The sequence below is a fragment of the Pinus tabuliformis genome, chromosome 1_2 (genome assembly GCF_031772625.1).
Source record: "Pinus tabuliformis cultivar Carrire ecotype Pingquan chromosome 1_2, CPIR1, whole genome shotgun sequence".
NCBI lineage: Eukaryota > Viridiplantae > Streptophyta > Pinopsida > Pinales > Pinaceae > Pinus > Pinus tabuliformis.
In genome coordinates, this window is record NC_142298.1 from 1,248,448,298 (window position 1) to 1,248,461,755 (window position 13,458).

Below are 13,458 nucleotides of genomic sequence, written 5' to 3' on the forward strand. Positions count from 1 at the left end.
ACTAGATTAATGGTGCCTACCTGTAACTTGTATTTTGCCATAATTTGGCATGAAGGAGGATGCGGGTGGCCATGTGGCACCGCCGTCTGTCGTTCTCCTGTCTTATTGGCATTGAATTCCCATTAATCACCCGCATCTCGGTTAATCATCGTCGTTATCATCATCATCATCAATAGATTTTAGTAAAACAAAATTATAAATATAAAATTTAATATTTAAAAATAGAAAAATCTATATTATTTAATTTAGTAAAATTTGTTTTTAATATAAAATTTAATATTTAAAAATAGAAATTTTTAAGCTTGTTTGGGTAGCTCAAATGGCAATGGCCATGGAATGAAGTCTCATCCAACCAGAGATCTTGGGTTTGAATCTTGTACTACCTTTCTTTAGTTGTGGGGTGAATAATGGACATGTAAAATTGAAAATGAGAAAGTTTTCTCAAGCTTAACAAAAAAAATAGAAAATTATATATTCTTTAAAATATTACAAACTGAAATTTCTATATTAAAAAAAACAAGATATTAAAAAAATTAGTCTTAAAAAAAAAAAAAATCATAATGTAATATAGTTGAAAACAATAAGTTTATACTTGTTAAAAATAATAAAATCCTTTAATAAAAATTAATAAATGCTTAGTTATAGATATTTATGAAATATATAATCTCCAATTTTTTCTATTTTAATTTCAGGTAGTGGAATATATAATCTCCAATTTTTTCTATTTTAATTTCAGTTAGTGGTATTTTTTTTTTCAAATTTGGTAAATATGTTGGGAACACTCCCATACAAGTAACCAAATCGAACATGAACTAAAGTTTTTGGGTGTGCTTCTCCCCTCCTATTTGTTTTGAATTAAGTAGAATGTGCTTTGAAAACGTGTTTTCATTGGGATCTTGATTTAGGTTGTTTTAGTTATTAAGTAATAATGTTTTATTTTTATTTTTAAGTGATATTAAAATTTAGGATGTGAGAATGTGAATTTTTTTAAAATATATTGTTTTATGATATGTTATAATCTTTTGATAAATATATATATTTTTTAATAATTTAATTTTGGAAAATCTATGCTTATTGAATTTATATAGTATGTAGTAAAATCTTTTCCGAATCAAATTTGAATTTGATAACTATAATATAAATTTGAATTTGTTAACTATAATATAAAGCATAATTTATATTATTTTAATACTGATTAAATCAAACTAGAGTCAACCTGATTTGGGGAAAGCCGCCAATTTTTTATCACAAGCGTTCACTTATGTAACGGTCATATTTATCATAAAACGGATTTGATATATCATTCTCTTACAAACCACATTTATGACGATAGTGTCCACTTGCATAACTGTTTCTCCTGTTTCTCTGAGAGTGTGGAGTACAACCATAAGCGCGGCCCAATTCACCTTTGTTTCCCACGAGAAAAGGTATCTTACTTATTTAATATAATATATATGGGTGTATTTTTATTTTTTATTTTTATTAAATTGTTTTAGAATGTTTATTTTTTTTTATTTTTAAAAATATATATTTTTATATTTTTATTTATTTCCTATTATAAATAAATTATTTGGTTGCATTTTGTTGCTATTATTATTAATATTTTTTTATTTTGAAAATATTTTATTAAATAAATTGAAATATTTTTATTTATCATATTTTGCTTATTGCGTCTATGAGACTTTAAGAAGAAGAAGAATCTAATTTTAATTATTGAGAATCTTATTTCTATGCTAAAAAAGAAGGGAAAGAAGCGCACCAAGGTCACTATAGTTGGGTTGACTTAACAAGTCAATAAGATTAGAAGTGTGACACATGTTAGGGAAATGAGAGCTGATGTGAGTAAAGGTCGACCAATCTAAAAGAAAGTGATTTTCATCCTCCATCTTCTTAGTATCACAACGCTGACAAATTCTATCATCCTAGGGAGTCTTGGGAGTAGACCACTGTCTGGTTTCACTTGGAAACTCATGAGAATTAGTTATAATATTAGGCTCATCTTTTTATTCGAGGCAGTCAAAACAAAAATATAATTATAGTTCTCAAGGGTGGGGTTGATCACCTCCTTATAATACCTAGGCTTCCTTTTACCCTCAAGCTCCTTATCATCCCATATCTTATCCTTAAATTTGGAGGTGATAGTATCTTTGACACTATCCTTGCTTCCCAAAATGATCTACTCATTTACCCTTCAATGGTTGAGCCAAGACTGGGCATCCTTATGCCACCCATGCTTGAGACGAAGGTGGGGGTTTTGACTAAAGTTAGAAGCAATTTTAAGAAACCTCTTGGATTTCATGTTGTAAAGCTTCTTCTTATACATAAGATACTTAAACATAGCCCTACATTCAATAAGGGAGAGGCAAGCTTCAATTAGGAGGATACGATAGGGGGTATTTCCCTTGAGCTTTAGATTGTAGGTTATGGTTGCCTTTGAATCATATGAATATTTCTTCACGACTCTCCATATATACTGCAACCCCAAACTTCACAACCGTATAGGACAACAGGGGGTGACGAGGGTCATAAAAAGGAACCTTTTTTTACTCCAAATACAAAGATCCACATCCTTACAATTGTTTTCAAGATCATCATAAGCTTTCTAGCCTCTAATAATCCTTTTCACATTGTTGTAATTCCAGTTGCGCTGATATGGATTGTCAATACCCAAATATTTATAAGAAGAGACCTATTCGAAGCGATTGTTATCGTAGATGAAATTTCTATGGGAGATATTTTTGGATTTAATAATCATGATTTTAGTCTTGTCAATATTAATTGTCATACTCATCTTGGAGCAATAATCATGAAGACTCTTAAGTTGCTTGTCTAGGTCCTTATGGCTTCTAGCAAGAAGAATGATATCATAGACATAGAGGAGAAGAGTCATGATAATACTAGCCAGCTCAATCCCTTTGCAGCCCGCAATTTCCAAACACTCTAGCTTATCGATGTAAATACCAAAAAGGGTTGGGGAAATGGGACGCCCTTGCTTAACCCCGATATTGCATTTAATATATTTAGACCACCCTTAGTTGGCCTTGAGATTGGAAACAACTATCTCGTAGAGGTGAATCACAACAATCTTCAACTCCGGAGGAATCATTATCTCATCATGTATTTTCCAAAGCCTATCCCGAGGAACAATGTCAAAGGATTTTCTAAAGTCCACAAAGAAACAAAATAGATCAAATTTACTATTGCAACATTCCTCAACAATGATCTTGAGAGTGACAAGATGGTCGATAGTCAAGTGGTATCTCCTAAAACTAGCGTGCCCTTTAGCTCTTTTGCCATGTCTTTCAAGCCGATGCTTACTCTTCTTTTCCAAATGAGACCATAAATCTTGGCTAAGATGTGGCTAATCATAAAGGTCATGCAGTTAGAGGGAACAATATTGTCACCATTTTTAAAGATAGTCATAATAAGGCTTTGTGTCCAAGGCTTAGGGAAGTTATGCTTTACACCCAAATTGAGAAGCTTGTGGAGATGCAGAATGATGATATATCTTCCCAACTTTAAGATCTCATCTTGGTATCCTTCAATATCTTTAGCTTTCCCACTAGCGAGCTTATTAATCCCAGACTCAACATCCTCAAGAGAAAATATATCTTCCTTAATAGGAGTGCTAAAATTGTGATAAATTTGATCAATATTATTATTATAATTGAGAGAACATAAATCCCTTTTTAACTCCTTTAAGAAAATGTATACATTACTCTAATTGAAATCAATGTCTTTGGATTTCACTAGTATCCTACATGTGGCTAGTATGAATAGAAAATTAGATATTTAAAAACAAAGGCCTGTGGTCAAAGTTAGGCTCGAAATATCTGAGGAGCTCAAAGTTGGTAATACGGTTAAGGACATGGGTGTCTGAAATCACATAGTCCACAAGACTACTGTCCAACCTAGGTAAACATGTCATCTTTCCAGAGGAAGGCCACTTGCCAATACCATTAGAGATAAAGTATTGGGAACTACAAAGCTTGAGGAGCTCAATGCCAAATAAGTTCTCAGTCTATCTTAAGAGGTTCTCTTGAATCTATTAGCTAAGTCATCATCTTTGTCTAGCCACAAGGGGTGAGGGTTAGAGTGGTAAATTAACATAATAACTTGATTGGTAGCATTTTAAGCATTGAAGTCCCCAAGCAAAATGATATTACCTTCATTCCTCACATTGTGAATGTATTTTTCTAGGGTAGTGAAAGGAAAATTCTTATCTAAGGTTTTTTCTTATAGGAGGTAGATTTGATAGGAGCAAAATAACAGATTGCAAGAAAAATCCTATTGGAGGAAGAATCAGAGATCTCGATCAAAATGTACTGATTGAAAGGGTCAATAATATGTTCTGATTTTTGGTGTGTTTGTTTTCTTTGTAGACATATGTTTTTCTGCTTACCTTGTGTTCCACTCGGTTTGCAGATGTCATCAGGTCATTACATTAGTTTTGCTAATGGTGCTTGTCTTAGCACATGAAACCTATCTTCCGTAGCATGGGTACTCTATCACCTTAGTGGTGAGCTGATTAACTTACAAGGCATCTGCCTTGGTCAAACAACCAATAATATCATTGAGTATAGTGCAGTTATTGAACTCTTGTTAGAAGCAGTTGTTGTTGGCATTAGGGATTTAGTTTTTAAGTTGGATTCACAGCTCATTGTGTTACAATTAAATAATCATTATTTAGTAGGAAATCTACAAATATTGCATATGTATCTACGTGTTAGATTTCTGGAAAGAAATTTTGATTACATTACATATCAACATATTCCATGTAATTTAAATACATTAACTGATACATTAGAAAATTTTGTTCTTAATAGACATTTGCGTCATTTGTAAAACTGAATCATGTTATGAACACATAAGTGGAAATAAAACATGCATATATATCTATATCTATATATATATATATATATATATATATATATATATATTGCATTTGCCTAAGTATTTACCTAAAAATGTAAAAAAATAGAGTGTTTTGAGACACTTGGCTTTCAAAGCCTACTAAATGTGTAAAAGACTAGAAGAGCTATCAAATTGAGCGGTGCTCATGGTAGCTCGTGACTACTCTGACCACTCAGCCTAATAGCTGACGCAGTCTCGTAGAGACTCTGACTGCATGTCTCTACCAACGCAGTGGAACATCATCGATGGTGGCATAATCTAGAACCCCTTGGGTGATTTCCTGCAGATTACGCTCCATCTCGGCTAAGGGATCAACCCCTTCCTCATAATCTCCAACCACTATTGGATGGGCAGCTCGTCGTGCTATTGGAGACATGCTTGGTGGTCTCTCTGGTCACAAATATACACATTTATCATAAGTTGAGTCTTATATTATATTCTCATAGAAAGAAAAAAATCCAAAAAAACTTGAAAAAAAATCCAAAAAAGCTTTAAAAAATCCAAAAAAAAGAAGTTTTTAACTGTGTCGGTCCACTGTTTGCCTGGTGGAAGAGGTAGATCTAGATCTCATATGAAATATATGTTGGCATAAGCATAGTCATCCACCATGAGTAATTGGCATTCAAGGCAAGAAAAAAATTGTGGAGGGTAGCGCATATGTTGGCTGGTGCCTCCTCTCACAAGCCTCAAATCTCGGGGGGTAGGATGTGGTACTTCTACCCACTGATACTAGAAGAACAATATTCGCTCCTAGAAGAAGGTCACTACAATGGAACCAAACCTGAACTGCTTCAGGTGTCTGTGCTTACCCTTGGTCAGTTGGTGCTTCATGTTCACCAAAAGACCTCCACACCAATTGAAGATGGTAGGGGTCAAACAAGAAATATCATACTAAAACTGAGACTAGGAAGCCCCATAAAGATCTTGCGTGCCAGATACAAGGACCATGGTGAACAATATTATTCTCAGAACAAGGTTATTGGTGATTGCTGTAATCTTCACCTTACCTCCATTGGTTATCTCGACTCCAGGACAGTATCTATGGGCTAGACTCCTGGTACTCTCACCTCCTTAGTGAGATCCAAAGAGTTGAATATCTTCTCCTTGAAAAGATAATCCCATGATGAAATAGATGTCCATTTCCTCCAGTTCCAGTTCTTGCCCTTTGATGATGAAGATCTCTCGATTTACATCCCAATGATTGATCAGATAGGGTAGCAACTCCATCTATGCCCTCAATCCTGTGGTCTGGAATAATTTCAGAAGGAGACAATCCCTCAAATAATTTATGCATGCCAGATCTTGAGATGCTTGGTGATCCTCAGCCTCATGGCCTCTTTCTTTCCACTCTAGGACAATATTTCTCCCGCAAACAACATTTAAACCCTTTTTAGTGCTTTTTCCATGGATAAAAATAAACTTTTTTGTCTTTGATATGAGTTTTTAATCTCTAAAAATCGCTCTCGGCACCATCACATATGTTTTCAAAATAGTGCAATGGCATCATGCAAACCTTTGGGCTCTAGCGCAACCATTGCAGATTTGATGACCATACCCGCGATGGTCACTGACGACCTAAATTTTAAAAATCCTCTTCTCTAGCTTAAAATTCACTCTTAAAATTGCATAAAAAGGTAATGAAATGCAAGAATACTGATGAGGTTCTTACCTATCATAGATGGATCGTGGAATCATACCTTGGATCTCGCACAATAGCCACTAGAAAATCAAGGAAATTAGGGCACAAAAACACTTTCACAACTTATTTTGGTAAAATAGTAAAAAATGAAATTACTTTTGCCTATTTATAAGTTTTGAAAGTCATTTGTCAAATATTTTATAATATTTTGATATTTTATCGATATCAGTGATGGGTGCGTTTATTGTGTAGTTACAGGTGCCTTCAATATAAAAAATTATCATTATTGACCGATTCTAGGAGTTTTATTTTATCTCTTTTTCAAAATCCTTAAATAAACAAAAAAGGAACCCCCATGGGGTCATCTTTCAACTCTTTTCTGACTCATGAAAATTGAAAAGATTTCCAAGTACTTGTCATTTCGAACTCGTTAAAGTAAATGAATCGACATCACCTCAGTATACGTTTACCCCTTTTTCGGGCTGAGACTAACTATTTACAAAATAGTTACACCTTGGTCGACATGGTAAAGAGGTTCCCTCGAATATTTATTTCTACCTTTTTGGGTTCGAGGGGAAAATTACGAAAAGGGACATGATGGAGTTTTCTTTTTCATTTCTTTTTCAAACTCTCTAAATATGAAAAATATACTGAGTGATTCTTACGTCGGCCTCGTTAAAATTTTACGACGAAAGGCTTGTCACCATGACAGAACTGAGCTTCTCCTTCCTAGGGCTCGTAAAACTTACTAGGATGGATTCGTTCGAAGAATGAACTTAGATAACAAGCATATACTATCGCCTTCAAGGTTGTGATTAAAAATAATTGGGGCACTCACTAGAAATAGCAGGCGAAAATGAAGACGAGTGATCCAAATTTAAACAGGAACACACAAAATTGTAGATATAACCATAAATACAAAGATGTATTAGAAATAACACTTCATTTCATTAATATCAAATAGTGAAATATGCTTACAAATAGAATGGAAATAAGACTAGCTCGGGCAATGGTAGCTTATCTCTACGAAGAGATTTGGTGGCTACATGCCTCTTAGCTATGTCACAATGAGGCTCAAGGCCTATTTATTATTGAGAAACAATGGAAAACCCAAAACATCCAAAAACCTAACCCTAGGAGATGAAGTGCCAAACTATCGATAATCTACTTCCCTTTGTCATTCCCATTGTTGGGTTCTAACTCAGAGTCGAAACATGCATTTGATTATGAAGCCTTTAGTTCAGCTACCAGTGACTGCTTAGCCTAGCACTCACTTGTGTTGTGAGTGGAGCTCTTATGGAACTCACACCACTTTCCTGTTTCTTCTTTAGCTTCGCTGTGTTGCTATTTGGTTGTGGCTTTGGTGGGTTGTCCTGGCCCGCCCCACCTTGGCTTTGTCCTTTGTTCTACAATTTGGGGGCACTTTTCTGTTGCTTCTGATTCTGTTGTGCTCTACAAAAACCCCCCATTTCTTATCATTTTATTCAGAAAATTATCATATGAAATGGGTCCCTTTAAAGTTGATTGGTATCAATATTGCATTATTGAAAAAAGGTCTGAAAACCAAATAAAAAACATTATAAAACCTTTTTCGTAAAAACCCATTGTTATCAAATAAATCAATCTTTATCATTGCGATAAAACAGTCGCAAGATCGCATATCACAATGACATAAAGCATATAAATAAGTGGCACATTGGTCTCCGCCGATGCGATATCGCTATCGGCTTCGGCAATACTCTATGCACATTTTAAATCGCCCCATGCCTTTGGCCCCGATGCGATGCGATATCGGTGATCAGCGATATATAATGCATATCTCATATGATCCCAATACTCCCGATGCGATGCGATATCGCTATCGGCTATCGGGGTTTTCAAAAGATGTCAATATAAAGGATTTAAGTTTGCCCCAATCGCCAATTGCGATAAAGCGCAGATTTCAAAAAAAACCATTGGAATAAAGGGATATCACGATTTATTCATATTAAAGGTTTGATCCGCCCAACAATGATTCACCTGTGCTCAACCGCTAAAACATCTATAGCACGCTTAAATGAATCATTCGGCCGATTAATGATATAATGGGCATTTAAGATTGGCAGGTTTTAAACGGCCATTTAATGTGATCGTAAGTCCTAAAATCCTCCCATGGATTGCATCTGCGCCCATTTTAAAAGCTAATCCCTTATTATGCATCAGTCACTATAGCTCATTACTTTGAAGTTTTCATCGCCAATTCTCCGTGTTATGTTTATTTTCGCCTCTGTGCAGAATTCATCCCAAGGAGAAAGCTCAAGAAAAATGGGGAAGAAGTCCAAGAAGACCACAGGCACTTCCGCTGCGCCAGCTGCAGGACAAGTTGCCACTAACAAAAAGAAAGGATTAATCTCGGATACCACATGTTCTAGTCTTGGCAGAACTACTTGGCATAGCGCCTATAACCTGATCGAGATCGAAGAACCTAAAGTGACGGGAATACAAGCTACTGCATATTCTACTCGGAAATCTGAAGGTACTCTCAAGGACTTAGCTGACTCCTTCCTTCATCGGATAGCAGCTAGGGAACAAATTATCCCATACACACATGTAGTGCGATGGGCAATTGAAGAAATCCCAATCATGGATAGAACCCTCAACACTAGAGACGGGAGAATTTTCGGGTCATTCCAAGCAGATGATCTGAGGAAAATGTATCATTTGCCTGAGCCAGAGAAGATATACAATAAGGCGTTCCTGGAGAAATTCGCAAACGAGAATGAAGTTGAATCTGAACCCATCCGGAATTGGAGACAAAACCCGGCGAAGCAAAAACATGAGTCTTCCGGTAAGTACTCAGTTGATTCCCTGGCTTCTCCTTATTGCTACGCTAGAATAATGATGTGTAGATTATGGGGATTGCATGACTCTGCTAATTTCACTATATAAATGGTCCCCTTAATGGAAGCTGCATGCCACAATATAATAATGGATTGGGCCACTATTCTCTCAGATAAACTAGCCAAAGTTGTTCTTGAGTTTAGGAACAAGACTTCCATCTCTGAAAGGATAGTTCCCCCATTCTATTACAGTGCATATATTTTAGATACATTGTGTTTCAATTCTGAATTTCCCGTGGTCGGCTGGAGGTGGACGCCACAAGACCCCACGGCTATCCACATATACCATAAAAAATTATGGAAATCCTCTTACAAGCACCATCTGTACCGAGTCTGCAATGGCTTTATGGTGCCTATTTATTATTCTATTTTTGATAAACCCATTCCCAAGATTTCCTACCAAGCTGGGATTGATTTAACAGCGATAGGGAGATGGTTTGGAGAGGAGAAATTCACATATATAAGAGTTTTAGGTAGCCAAGCCGAACCTCATGTTCTCCCTTTATATATACCGGATAAACTGTTGGCAAGAGAAATCTCTTACCAGATTATTGCTAAGAGTGTTACACAGACTCTCAAAAAGAATAAAAAGCAGGGTTGGCCCTCTTTTCCCTTGAGATGTGGTGTCTATACTCTGCATGATCTCAAACATGCAGAAAATGAAGCCACAAAGATTAAATCATTGACTCTGGCGACTCTACCAAATAGGCAGTTTGATCCAAACAAAGTTTCCTATAATGCACTAGAACAGGCCAAGTTGTCAAAATTTTACCATAAGGAAGATATGTTTGACGACCTGTTCTCTTCAGTTGAGATAATAAATCAGGTTACAGCATTGGCCAAAATGAAATATAATGATGAAGGGCTGATTGAATTTAACAAACTTAGAGAACAGAGGTTGCAAACTCTGCCTCTAGATTTACTAGCGACAACCCCAGCGACATCATCAAGCGAGCCTGATCGACAACAGTCAAAGGAACCTCCGGTTACAACGAAGGATCAAAAGAAGGAAAAGGAGGAAAAGCAGAAGAGAGAGCAGGAATAAAAGCAGAGAAAAGAAAAAGAAGAAAAGCAGAAGAGAGCGCAGGAGGAAAAACAAAGAAGAGAGCAAGAGGAAAAGCAGAAGAGAGAGCAGGAAAAAGTGCAGAAGGAGTCCCAAGCTGAAAAGCAAAAACAAACCACCATTGATGTCAATATAGATACTCATATTGACCCTAAATTTCTCCAGGAATGGAATCAATTTGATTCCATCATCGGTGGGTTGGAATGTTCAAAGGACACAGACACTTCCAAGACAACGGAAACACAGGAAATCACTTCATCACAGGTTCTGAGTGGAACCAGCGGCCCACCCATTTCTAAAGAGGTAGAGATAATACCAAAGGACCCCTCCGACCAAATCATTTTGCAGGTAGAAGATATTCCTCCCCTGGATGTCTTCTACAGCCCAAGGCATAAAGCAATGGTTAAACGACAAAGGAAAGGAAGAAGGACTGATCAACCTTCCCTTTTCCCAGAGCAAAATATCACGGGCAATGTGGTTTGGAAGGAGGAATTTGACCCCTTCGATGACCTGACAAAACTGTCACAGTATGCGGGAGCCTATTCGGCAATGACAATAGATAAGGCATCGGAGGTAAGTCTTCTACTGAAAACCAAGGATCAAGAGATTTTCTCATTACAGGCGCAGTTAGCTGAAACAAAGCAGAAGGCAGAGCAGGCAGAGCAACAATTGTTGACGCAACAACAATTAAACAATCAACTAACTCAACAATTGCAGGCAGAAAATTAAAGGATCGACCAAAGCGCGATCCAGAAACAGAAATAATTATCAAAGGCATTGGCACAATTAAAGGCAACAAATGAGCAAATGATGAAAACAAAAGATGAGCAAATTGCTCAATTGTCATCGCAGCTCGAAAAAATAAAGGGTGTTCCACAAGTGGCTGAATTTAGAGCAGAAGCATTGCAAATAAACACTACATTAATATCCCAAATTAAGCTTCTGTGTCAACAAATCGCCCAGGTAGAGCCATTGTGTGAATTAACGACATCCATAAATAAGCAAGTAGAGAAGGCCAGAACTGAATTGGATCAAGCCGAAGAAACCATAGCTACATTTCTTGACTGGCAAGATTCTGATCAAGGACAAGCAGCGAATTTGCCCAGGATCCTAGAACCACATAAAGATGTACTCTTCACAGAATGGGAGTCCCAGTTAATGAAAGCAGAGAGGGCGGCTTCAAGATGTAAATAAACTTCTAGCAATTTAGTTGAGCTAGTTAATAACACTCTCTACTTATCAAATATGATTTCCCAATGTACACCAGGAAAGTTGACAGCTATGAAAACATTGGAGCAATCATGTTATCTAGATATAGAAGAAAAGGGGAGGTTAATCGTTGGGATTAACAGTTTAACCTGGGACACATATTGGTTCTTCCTGGTCAAGCCGCATACATAGAGAGCTGCCCTCAAGTGCCTAACAGATGCAATCGGGTATATTATTCTCGATATTCAGGATGCCACCTATGCCACCCAGCTCAGCTCGCGCCTCAACAAACCACCTGAAGTAGAGCCAATGCTTGCGATAAGTTAGCTCAGATATAAAGGCAAGCAGCCTACTTGATGAATCATGCCGCTGACTGCCAGATCGCTGAAGAAAATCAGATCAAGATTGATTGATACCAATTAAATAGGATTTCTGTTTTATAGATAGGTAGATTAGTTAAGTATTTATATACCCTTTCATTGTTTTAAAAAGGGTCGTAAAGTTTTGTACCAGACTTAAAGACTGAAGTTTGCACTACTGTGCTTCAGTCAATATTCTTTTATGAAACCAGACCAGTTGTTCTTAATTTGACAAGGAAGCTTTTTTATGCAATTGTGCACTATTGTCTTTGTTGAGAATGTTTCTACGTTGAAGGAAGAATTACAAGTAGCGATTGATATTGGGAGCGTCAAGCAGCTCATATGGTATTTTCATCTATGTGTGAATTCATTCCTTTCATATGAATTCTTATTTGATTATCCTTTGCTATTATTGATTATATGCATGCGCTTTAACAACAGATCTATATTCCTTCCACTATCGGATGTTTTATGATGTGCCTTTCTTTTAATCATGTATGCGTCAATGATATAAATGATAAGTGTGGTAATATCGCTTTAATCGCTTTGCTTAACTATTTAAGCATAGTAATCCTGAATGAAATAATGTCCATGCCTGTTAAATGGAGTCATCTATATGCCTGTTTATAGACATAGACCATCAAGCGCTGCACTTTAAAGCTCAATAAGTTCCCGGGATAGGTCATAATTCTTGTATTCTTTTTAATAGATTTAGTTATTCACCCATCACTAGCTTAGTTAATAAATCATCCATTCATCCCGTTTATCCACTTCAGGGAAACTGGTCCCATTATCCCCAGCCGAAGCCACCATTCCAAACGGAAAAGGAGCTGTACTAAGGTCCGGACCGGGTGGTTATCCCCAATGTTCTTGCAACGATTTTCGAGGCATCAACATTTTTGGTGCTAGAAGGAGGGCCTGACTGTGAATGGCACATAGACGAAAATCTATAAGCCATTCTAAGAGTAAATCTCCCTCTGATTCCCCTCAAACTTCTCATTCGCATGCTGGTTCTCCAGTATCCAAACAAGAAGAAGAGGAATCAACTACCCCTTCTCAAACCCATCATACTCCAGAAAAATTAAGTCTTGAATCACCTGAAGTCCAGTCTCTTATCCACAAACTTCAGAGCTTCTCGATTTCACCATAGAAATCTGAGGTATCACAAAGCAGTGTGACTTCGCAATTCAATTTACCTCACCCTCTCACCAGACTTCAAAGCGAAAAGCTCGGTATTGAATCCACTGAGTTCCCTTTACCCAAAAGGAAAAAGGCGAAGAAATATACTGAAGGATCTGACAGTGAAGAGCTTTCATCCACATCCTCCATTGCATCTTCTCCTCTGCAAAGTCAATCATCCACTCCCCCATTACATATTGTTGTTCACCAGGGATT

The 13,458-nt window shown here is 36.7% G+C and overlaps 1 protein-coding gene across 1 annotated transcript in view; it reads right to left on the minus strand.

The window, feature by feature from the left end:
* LOC149210769 (F-box protein At5g49610-like) overlaps positions 1–13,458 on the minus strand; it is a 60,210-nt gene that overhangs the window by 1,041 nt on the left and 45,711 nt on the right. The window lies entirely within an intron of this gene.